This window comes from Medicago sativa, chromosome 4 (assembly GCF_051527215.1).
Source record: "Medicago sativa cultivar Bolivia chromosome 4, Bolivia_mono, whole genome shotgun sequence".
In the NCBI taxonomy this organism is placed as follows: domain Eukaryota; kingdom Viridiplantae; phylum Streptophyta; class Magnoliopsida; order Fabales; family Fabaceae; genus Medicago; species Medicago sativa.
Genome location: NC_140752.1, coordinates 12,797,591 through 12,808,783, shown reverse-complemented (window position 1 = coordinate 12,808,783; position 11,193 = coordinate 12,797,591). Strand labels below are relative to the sequence as shown.

At 34.2% G+C, this 11,193-nt stretch overlaps 1 pseudogene; it reads right to left on the bottom strand.

Moving 5' to 3' along the window:
• Positions 1–3,199: 3,199 nt before the first annotated feature.
• Positions 3,200–4,237, bottom strand: LOC146926424 (receptor-like protein 15; annotated as a pseudogene).
• Positions 4,238–11,193: the final 6,956 nt, after the last annotated feature.

The following is an 11,193-nucleotide window of genomic DNA, read 5'->3' as shown; positions in this document are numbered from 1 at the left end:
AGCTGCTGTCTTGTTTGGCTGAAGGCTTGATTCCATTCACATTTCTCATTATTTCAGCCTAAAGTCCCAAAAATATAGACACTTTATTATTATTATTATTATTATTATTATTATTATTATTATTATTATTATTATTATTATTATTATTATTATTATTATTATTATTATTATTATTATTATTATTATTATTATTATTATTGTAAAAATAATAATCTCCTAAGATCGAAAACACATCTATATATAAAATAATAGAACCATCCTTGTGTATAGAATTCACTGATTTGATTGTTTTGTGTTGTGACAATAATGAAGTCATTTACACAGTTTACTACTATATTTTTGTTACTCTCTTGCTTTCTGAGTATCCAAGCAGAGAAACTCAAATCCTCACAATCATGTGAATTTGAAGCCATTTTTAATTTTGGTGACTCTAATTCAGATACTGGTTGTATGTCTGCAGCATTTTACCCTGCTATTATGCCTTATGGTGAAACCTTCTTTCACGAGGCTGTTGGTAGATTTTCTGATGGCCGTCTAATCATATATTTCATTGGTATATAATTCTATTCTTTCTACATTATCATTTATTTATATTAGCACAATGATTCATGTCAAAAAATATTACAACAGTGATATTTGTTTCATGTATCTTGTGTCACACTTAATCTTCTCTGCTTTCCAAGTTTCGTTATGTTGTGTCTTTGATTTATTATCAACGCGCACATGAAAAATAATGGGATTCAATTAAAATATAACTTTGTTCAAGCGTACATATTAAACTCAAAGTATATGTCCTTATTCAACATTGTATTTCAAGATAATGATTGTGAAGTATTTTATTTATACATGTAGCCAAGCACTAGGGGTGTTCATGGTTCTAAACTGCATTGGAACTGAACCATATTAATGGATACAATTCAGTTTTTAAAACCACTTTAAAAAAAACTGGTTTATTTTTCAAACCAGTTCCAGTTCGGTTTAAAACCGGTTCTGAACTGGTTTACAGTTTTGAACCGGTTTATTTATTTCGAACCAGTTTTGAACCGGTTTACAGTTTTAAACCGGTTTTTGAACCAGATAATTCTTGAACTAGTTTTCAAACCGGATTTTAGTCATTGTTTTTTAATGAATCAAGCTCAAGCATTGCAATCAAAATTATGATTGCTTCAAACAACCACTGAGATCTAACAATTCAATCGATAATCTACAACAATGAAGATGAAGCTTGATACCACTGCTCTCGAATCGTTCCCGTCTTTGATTTCTCATGGAATCAACGTTGCTGGAGAAATCTCTGCACCCCCATCGTTCCAGCTTCCCAATTCCAACGATGTAAGCTCAAGCATTGTTAAAGGGAGTAAAGCATGCTTTTTGTGAGTGTTAATTTTGTTCTAGAGCTGAATAAAATTCCAACGATGGTGAATAAAATTCCAACTTGCCTCACATTTATGCAATATATCAGATTGGAAGACCAGTGGTGTTAATTTTGTTCTCGGGATGTTAAACATTTTGCAGATAATTTTATTTTATTTTTTAAAAAAAGTTCTTAAATTCAAACCGGTTCTGAACCGGATTTAAACTGCACTGGAACTGGTTTGAAAAAGTGGTTCAGTTCAAAACTGTTTGAAATGGTTCAGTCCAAAACAGGGTTGGATGCAGTTTGGTTCATAGTTTGGTGCAGTTAACTGAATTATTTGAACACCCCTACCAAGCACCTTAGAATGGCATTTTTGAGTGCATATATAAACTTAATTGGAACAAGCTACAAGCATGGTGCAAACTTTTCTGCAGGGTCATCAACCGTTATGCGACAAAACAAGACGTACTTTGATGGTGGCACTCCTTTCACCCTTGAAATCCATGTAGAACAGTTTAATCAGTTCAAATCACGCACTGGGAAGTACTTCACACAAGGTTAAAAGATAGTGAAATGCAGAATACATATATAGCTTAATTTAATTATAGCTTCAATTTTACTAGTGATGTTAAATATTAAAGTTTCCTGAAAATGTATGGTTTTGATTTGCAGCAAATAAAAGTTCATACATAAGACATTTTCCGAGACCAGAGGACTTTGCCAAAGCAATCTTCACTCTTGATATTGGTCAAAATGATATTGCTGATGTTATTAGTAAGGTGGGAAAGGAAGATTCCCAAGCATTAACCTCAAAAATTGTGGATTATTTTTCTAAACAAATTCAAGTAAGTAATACATGTTATTTTTGAGCCTCACATACTAGTCCATGTAAGAGTTGGGATTCAGGATAGCGAGGGGAATGCTGCACAGCCTGTTGAATAGCTCCATAAACCTATGACAGTTAGATATGGATCAACATGAATTTCAAGGTAGGTAGTTGTTTCGTAAGAAGTGTAATAGGGAATATCATTTAATGCAGATTGCACAGATCACACTCTCTATAGTTTTGTCTCTAGGCATCAGTTTTTGAGAAACAGGGAGTATACACTGATGCAGGTCTTATGAGCCGTTTTTGGGTGGATTTCCTAAGGTTAAGAGGTTCTACACGATTTAGAATTAGTTCTGTTATGGTACAGTTTGCAAAATGCTCCCGTGGAGTTCACAAGTTTGTCTCGGGCAATAATAGAAGCTCTAGCTACAGATTCCTTGCAAAACTTGCAGTTTCCTTTACTAACCTACTTTTATTGCGACAGTAGCAACACTATCAGATCCTTTCTATGTTTAGAAAGTAGCAACACTTAAATCAATAGGATTTTGGTTCTTGCTTCATCTTTAGTAAAGATAAATTCTACTCCATCTTTAAATCTAAATTTTTTAGTAATTATTGGATTTGGTTCAATATATCATTTATACCTAAAATTTACTTTTACTTTGTTTTTGTTCTCACATTCCTTCTAAATACTTGCAGTTAGAAGATTTTTGTTGCTTTAAGTGAAGCTATGAAAGATGGTGTGGCATGCCAAGAAGAGTTTTTCCGCAGTAGCTTGCTTAAATCCCCTCATGGCTAGTTTTTTTTTTTTATTTTTTTTAATTTTTTTTTATAGATTTTGGTGGAAAAAGTGATTAATAGGTTTAGTTAGGATATCTTATTTCATTGTAATGTTATCCAAAATTGTGGATCAACATGTTGATCCAAATATAGTATTGTGATTTGCTTGGATTATGTAAAGACACTTGTTATGTGATTTCTAGATTTAATGTGGTGGATCGAGTACAGAATTTATCCATCCATTTGGGAATTTTACCTGAAAACTTGTTCTCCCTCAAGTCTAGGAGTTTCAGTTGTGAACTTCTTGATAGTTCAAATGGTATTGATCCAATTGACTTGTGTTGAGAAAGATCAATAATTTCAAGCTTTGACATGTTGGAAATCTCAATAGGGATCTCAACTTCTAATAAATTCTCAGCCATAAGCAGAACTTGCATGATAGAAAACATTCTTATTGAACTAGGAATTGTGCCTGAGAATGAATTATTGGATATGGATAGCATTGCTAATCCTGTATTGTTTCCTAATACATCTTCAAGTGTTCCACTAAAGTTGTTATTGTTGAGAAATAACCCAAACATATTCCTCGAATTACAAAATTTGGGAATATTACCACTTAGAAAGTTGTTGGAGAGGGTCAAGTATCATAAATTATCACAATCTGTGGCCAGTTGTTTAGGTAACTCACCCGAGAAATGATTATAAGCGAAGCCCAAGTACTTAAGTTTATTCATCTTACCAATTGATGAAGGTATATTTCCTTTAAAGCTATTCCATGAAAAGTTCAAAGAGGTTACACCAAGAAGGAATATACCAATATTTTCTGGAAGCAATAAACCACTAAAATTGTTGTTTGATATATCCAAATGTTGTATGCCATGATTACGTATCAACCAACTTGGGAATGAGCCAAAGATATTGTTGCTGGAGAGGTACAAGAATACCAAACTATGTTGATACGAAAGAAAAGTAGGAATGACACTTCCTTTGTCCTTGTTTAGGTTGCAATTTCTAAGAATGAGCGACTTCAATTGAAATTTTGGAAACCACTTTGTTTTTTCAGTTTCAATGTGTACTCCAGCACTGTTTTTCGATGAAATATATAGAACCTCGAGATTGGAATGATTGGCCAAAGTACTCAATGAAAATGATCCTTGCATGTAATTTCCATAGAAGGATAAGTATGCAAGAGATGTGAGATTGCTAGTGAAGGATGGAAAATTTCCACTGAACAAATTATTGCTTAGTTCAAGAACTCTGAGGTTTGTTAAGGATAAGTATGCCAGTGATGTCAGATTGGTAGTGAAGGATAAAATATATTGATTTTTTTTTTAAATTTAAAATTAAATTTACAAATTCTTCTGATTGGTATAATTCATGTAATTATCCCTTAAACTTAACATTTTTAGGTTTCTCAAATTCTGAACATCTGCACATTGAAAGAAAAGGTATAGAAATAAATCAGTTTTAAAGAACACTCCCACCTTCAATTCTGAATTTCTGCACATTAAGAGTAAATTACGTTGACCTCACTTATAGTTTTAAATAACACTCCCGCTCTCTCTAGTTTTAAAAAAGACTCACCTCCCCTCTGCCCTCACAGGGCCATTTATGAGATTTTGGTGGCCTAGGGCGAGCCTATAATTTGAGTCCTAAACAAGAGTATATAACAATTTTAAATTTCCAAAGTGTGAAAATAATTTGCTTGAAGAGGATAGTTTTTACTATGTTACGAAATTATCTAACAAAACACCAAACTTCGTAAAAAATAACATTCAAATGCTCATATAAAACAATCCCTATGGGCATTTCTTGTGCGGCGTATCATTTGGGGGTCAAAGAATGCTTTTAGAGAAGATTATAAGTGGAGTATAGGGTCAAGTGAAAGTATCAAGCTTTGGGACCAAAACGGGTTAGTAGATGGGAAAGATATTCGTAAGCCCGAAATGTTGCCTGAAGAATTGGAGAATAGTGTAGTGCCAAGCTTACTTTTACCTCAAACTCAGACTTTGGAATGTAGCGAAATTTGTAGTCTCATGAGAAACAAAGATATGACGCAAATCTTGAACACATCAATGTTTTAAGTTGTCCAAAATGACGAGCATTTCGAGGTATGAATCAAATGGTATCTACTCGGTTATAAGTGGATAAATAATTAGTCTTCAGCAACCCGTTGATACTAATACTCTCCAAAGTGAAGGTAATTGAAGCCTATGTGGAAAACACATGCATGTTCCCCCCAAAAGTTAAATATTTTCTAAGGAGGATATGTAGAAATTGTTTACCAATGAGAATGAGATTATATGATGGAGGGGTTGCTAGTCCAAAAAATTGTGTTTTGTGTAGTGAAGGCGACGAAGACAGCTTGCATATATTCTTTTTAAGTGTCCAAACCGCAAACTGGCAGCGTGTAGTCATGTGTGAATGCATACAGCAAAATGAGAACGCAAGTACAAATGTAAGCTTTGTTATGGTTGCAATTTTACAAGGGTTAGACGAAAGAATCAACCATTTTTCCATGTTTTCTCTAGACAATTTGAAAGCAAAGAAACGATGTCATTTGGCGAAATTAGTCTCTAACCAGTCTAGTAGTTTGTGAGAGAGGTTCAAATCTTCTATAAGGCTGGAAAAATGTGCAAGAAATTCGCAATAGTGTGGTTGTACAGCAGCGGCAAGTTGGCAACACAATATGGAGGAAACCAAATGCAGGCTCCTACAAATGTAATGTGACTACATCGTTTTTGATTTCTAGAAACATAGTGGGAATTGACATTTGTGATCGAGATGATCAAGGGAGTTTTGTTTTGGAAAAAAAAAAAAAAAAAACTACGTGGATTTCGCCTGTGCTCATTGTTGCTGAAGGAGAGGCAATAGGCTTACTTCATCCTCTTATATGGGTCAAAGGCCTGCATATTAACATTGTTACATCCGAACTTAACTCTAAAAGAATGGTTAATAGCTGAATATGATTTTGGAGCTATTATTTGATAATGCAAAAATACGTTCTCATCTTTTTTCAAAAACTCAACGAAAGAGTTTATTAAGAGACAAGTCAATGAGATTTTTTATAGTTTGGCTAGGATGGCCACACCATATGCTAGTTTTCGTTTATTCATTGAAATACCTTGTTGCATCCAAAAGATTATTATGAATGAAATGTGATAGTTTCATTTCGTATTAAAAATTAAAAAAAATCTCTTCATCCCCTCTAAAATTGAAGAAACAAAATATCCTACGATTTTAAACTTTTTAATTCCAAGTCATTTATTTGTTTGCCATTTTTTTTTCTTATTTTCTTTCATTTACTATGTTGTTTGTAACATCCATACTAAACTTATCTAGAATATTTAGAATGTGTGTTAAATTTAGTACTGGATATATTAAAATTACAATAATAAAAATTTCGACTGAATAAATATATACATCACTGCAGGATCGTACATTTGCTATCTAAATACATGTCTAGAACCGTAATAAATAATCTGAACTAGTACGACACGAGCGTGTGAAAATATATCATTCAGCCTCTTGTATTGTCTCCTTGCCACGTACAACCTGCTGATCTGAAATAAAATAAAAGGGATATTAGGGTGAGACGGGATGTCTTAGCGAGTTCCACCTATACTAGGCTGTAGGCAATCTCAGGGAACCTAGGATCGTCATCTGTCTCTAAACTCAACCCTTTTTGGGTTTATACAGTTTTGTCATGCATAACTGAGCGATCGAGCGATAACTAGGATCGCTATCTGAAATACTGATACTAATGCTAAAATCATAATCGCAATTATAGTCATAATGTCTGTCATATTATGTTAGAAATGTTAGCGTTGAACAAACAATATTATCTGAATTGATTTTACGGAATAAACCCAGAGTAACCCCGGAATTTATTCCACTGCTAACCGGTAATGATTCCAACTGGCGGGAACCGAACTGACGGGGATACCGGACTACTCTGATTATCGTGGGGTCATTCTCACGGATAGTGCCCGTTCCAAGTGGCGGGAACCTTTTGTATCCTAGCTGGCGAGGATAGCAAAAGCCACGACTTATAAATTATTTAATATTATAGACTGAACTGATTTTCTGACAACTGAAATAACTCTCAACTCCACTACTAACGGGGAGTTAAAGAGGAATACCTTAACTTAATTAATTTCTTGTAATAACAACATTCTGAATCTAATAATAAAGACATAATAATCCTGTCTTTAACATGTTAATAAGTTTTCCCCATAATTTTATAAGTACTCTCTTGAATACACGATCATTGATTTAAAGTGTAATGCTTAATTCACACCCCTTTAAAATGTATTTCGCAATGAAAAGACAAATTCACGTTCATTTTAAAGATTCGGGAGACAAAAGTAGTGAAAGCAGTGCATTTTCTTACAATTCTGGGGTTACCTATTGTTTTATCTTGGTTTTCGGGTGTCAAACATTGATTGAGTTTGAACCTTTCAAACCGGTGATATCTTATTTTTTCTTGGGAAGGGAAAAAGTAAGCAAAACCCTTGAGAATCGAGGTCCGGGAGTTGTTTTCGCTACGGGAAGGTGTTAGGCACCCATAACGACTATAGTAACCTATAGGAACCGTCTTTAACTTCTACGTGCGCGCTTTATTTTTAAATGCTATTTTGAAATGGTATTTACACCTAAGAGTTACTAAATGAAGAATTGGAGGGAGAAGAATGTTTTTGGATTTTTGTTTTAGTTGAATTGAAGGAATTTTGTTCCTTGCCTACGTACCCGATTAAGGGATCAAATCCACCGTAGTTCTCTCTCAAAAAATGTTTTTGTTTTTGTTGGTTGATTTTAAGTTTGAAAATGGATTTTGAAGAATAGAAAGAGGCCTCAAGGGCATGAGATTAGGAAATAGTGAGGTTGAATTAGTGAATTGCAAAATATGGTCAAAGTAGGATTAGAGTTCATTGAAGTTTAGTTAAGAAAATGGAAAAGAAAATACAATGGGATATTGGATCCCAAGGTTTGTTTGGAAAAGATTTGTGTGAAGTTGTTCACATTTGTTTGGAAAATTGGTTTTTTCTAAGCATAAGTCCTAGGCATTCATCTAAACATACAATCCTAAACATACATCTAAACATGCATATTCTAGCTATATTATAGTGATGTGTGTGCATGTGTCGGTGTTTGTGTCGGTGTACATCATTAGAGTCCATTGTCCTTTACATCATACCCTAGATACATTCTATGGCCTCTTTGCCAAGAAATTAAAAGCATGAAAGAAAAATATTACAAAACTCCTAAGTGTTACATTCTAACTTTGGTACAAATTAAATTGCATGAAAGAAATAGAGATGAATATGGGATGCTATGGAGATGCTTATGAAATGATGAAACATGAAAGGAAAGGAGTTAGTAGCACATGACAATATCAAAGGAAGTAAAGCAAGAGAAGTATTAGAATATAAAGGATAGAAAATAAAGGCAAAATGAGTGCAAATATGTCTAAAATTTATTCATAGAATGCAAGAACCATATGACCTATAATTCTCACATTCCAATGCATTTTTAAAGGTTTAGAAGCAAGTCTTGGAATGGTAATTAAGGCAACATGATTTACTTGGCATTTTAAAACAAATTTTAAGCATACTTACATTATTTATTTACACAAGTAACTTGTAAACTAAGTAACTAATCAAAATTCACACTCATGCATTAAAATCAAGCACAAACAGTGGCTCAAGCTCCCTCAAAATTATCTAACGTGTATCACAAACAATTATCAAGAATTTGAAATGGATTTAGACAAAATTTTCATGAATTTTCACAAAAAACAAAGAAGTAAAGCAAGAAAATGCAATAGTATTTTTCATCAATATTTTCAGTAAACAAAATGCATAAAAACATCACAAAAATTAACAAGAACATGTACAAAAATTTGTAGAATTTTTCAAGTAATTTTGATCATAAACAGAGGTGTGAAAAGCAAGACAGTGTGTCAAATAGCAAGAAAGCAAGCAAAAATCCAGAAAACCCAAAGAAACGACCCAGGCCCAAGGTCTTGATGGATCCTGGACTATCCAAACGCACTGGGAGCGTTGGATTGATCCAGCCCCATGAAAACCCTAGATCTAAAGGTCCATATTGGAAGGCACATGGAAACACAGATCAAGTGCACAATAAGAACAAATCTAGGCCATACACGTCATCATCAGTCAAACGAATGGTTCAGATTTGAAAGGAAAGGGACGAACCAAATGAACCGGCCTGGTCTGAGTGAACCGAACGGTTCAAAGTGCTTATAAAAGGAGAAAGACACCGGTTCATTTCATTTCCCCCCTTCAATTCTCTCTCTAACATCTCTCCTAGTGAGAGAAGCTCTGCAACTCTCTTCTTCTCCGATCATCTTCTCCGATGAACACAACGGCGGAGGTACGGTGGCTCGCCGGTGGCGCCACCGTACCTGAACTTTTTCTAAATAATTTTCATATCGTTGTGTTCGTCTGAGTCTCCTCTTTACGATTTCGAAACTGATTTTTGAGAACTGGCCTGGATTTGAACAGATCTAAGTTTGAATCTACAACCTAGGGTTTCAAGACTTTCTTCTAATTTCTTCGAATTTAAACCCTATATTGACTTACTTTTCATGCTGATGATGAATCTGTACTCTAATTCGAAGAATAAACGGTGAATGTTCATGATTTTCGTTTTTAGGGTTCGGCCTTCAATCTTTTTCAAATGTTTTCAGATTTCCACTTCAATTCACCGTTTAATCTTTCACTTGAAACCTTCGATGATGACTTACGAACTAAACGAGAAGGTTTATATGGATTTACCTGGATTCGTTTGGAGATTCGAACAAAAGATCCTTGAATGAGCTTCTGATCTCTCTGGTAAGCGTTGAACCGAAAATAAATCGGTGAAACTCTCTTCTTCTTCTTCGTCGGTTCAAATCTTGCTTCGATCTTCTTCTTCTCTTCCCAGACCTTCGTCTTGTGATCGCCTACGGGCTTGAATTGCAAGAGGAAGAAGAAACCGTTCGATGATGAGGTTCTTTTCGCAGGAAAAACCACTGAGAACTTGATACGTAAAAATCTGAAAGAAACTTCGAATTGAATGGTTTTGATTATGTTCTTGTAATTTTCATGCTGAATTGGTGTAATTGTTGATGAATCTGGCAAGAATCAGTGATGAATTTGTGGATTTGTGATGAATTCGATGTGGTTAGGGTTTGTGTTCTTGAGCTTTTTCTGGAGAATTGATCAAAACGGTTACGGTTTTGATCTTGGAGAAGAAGAGAGAGAATTGTTAATGGTGTTTTTGGTGATGTGTCAATGGATGAATGGTATCTGACTTTGACTGTGATGACTGGGCTTATTTATAGCTGACACATGGAATATCTGGACCAATGGAACTTTGACACGTGGCAAACCTTTGTAACAAACTTCTGTGGACCACTGGGACTCTGACACGCGTACAGAATAAGTGACTTAGGACAAAAAAGGGCTAAATTGCAAAATAACAAAAAAAATAAGGACGAAAATAAAAAAAGGGAAAAAAAACACAAAGGACTAAAATGCAAAATTTAATAAGTATTAAAAAAAGTAAATTTGAAATAAACGTAAAGTGAAACGATTAAAATTTGACAAAACGGACTAAAACGAACCAATGGCCTAAATGAGGTACTTTAAAGTACCTCTCTGCCGAAATTTCGTGTGAAATGACCAAAACGCCCCTAGGGCTAAAACAACTGTAAATGACTCAGATACGGATTTTGAAATGGATTTTTAACAAGGAATTGAAGCAAAGACTCATACAAGCAAAATTAAAAGACTCAGAGACGATTTTTATGATTTAAACAGTGACTTGACACTTGAAATGACCAAAATGCCCCTAGGGGCAAAACTGACTCAAAATGACTTCAAAATGCAAATTTTGGAATGGATTTTGATATAGAATGAAACAAAGACTTATTCAACCTTCTTGAAAGGACTCAAACAAAGTTTAAAAGACTGAAAGAAACTTTGACATAGGAAATGACTAAAATACCCTTACATGTGAATTTTGCAAATAACATTGAAATAAAATGCAGAGAAAGATGCAATAGATCAGAGACAGTTCAAATGACTTATGATGCAAGAAAGGAAGAATTGAACAAGTATTTTTAGGTCCAAAATTAGGGTATAACAGCTGCCCCTATTTAAGTTTCTTTGTCCGGAGAGTCAAGAGACGAAGTCCTAGAGTTGACGGGACGAAGATACTT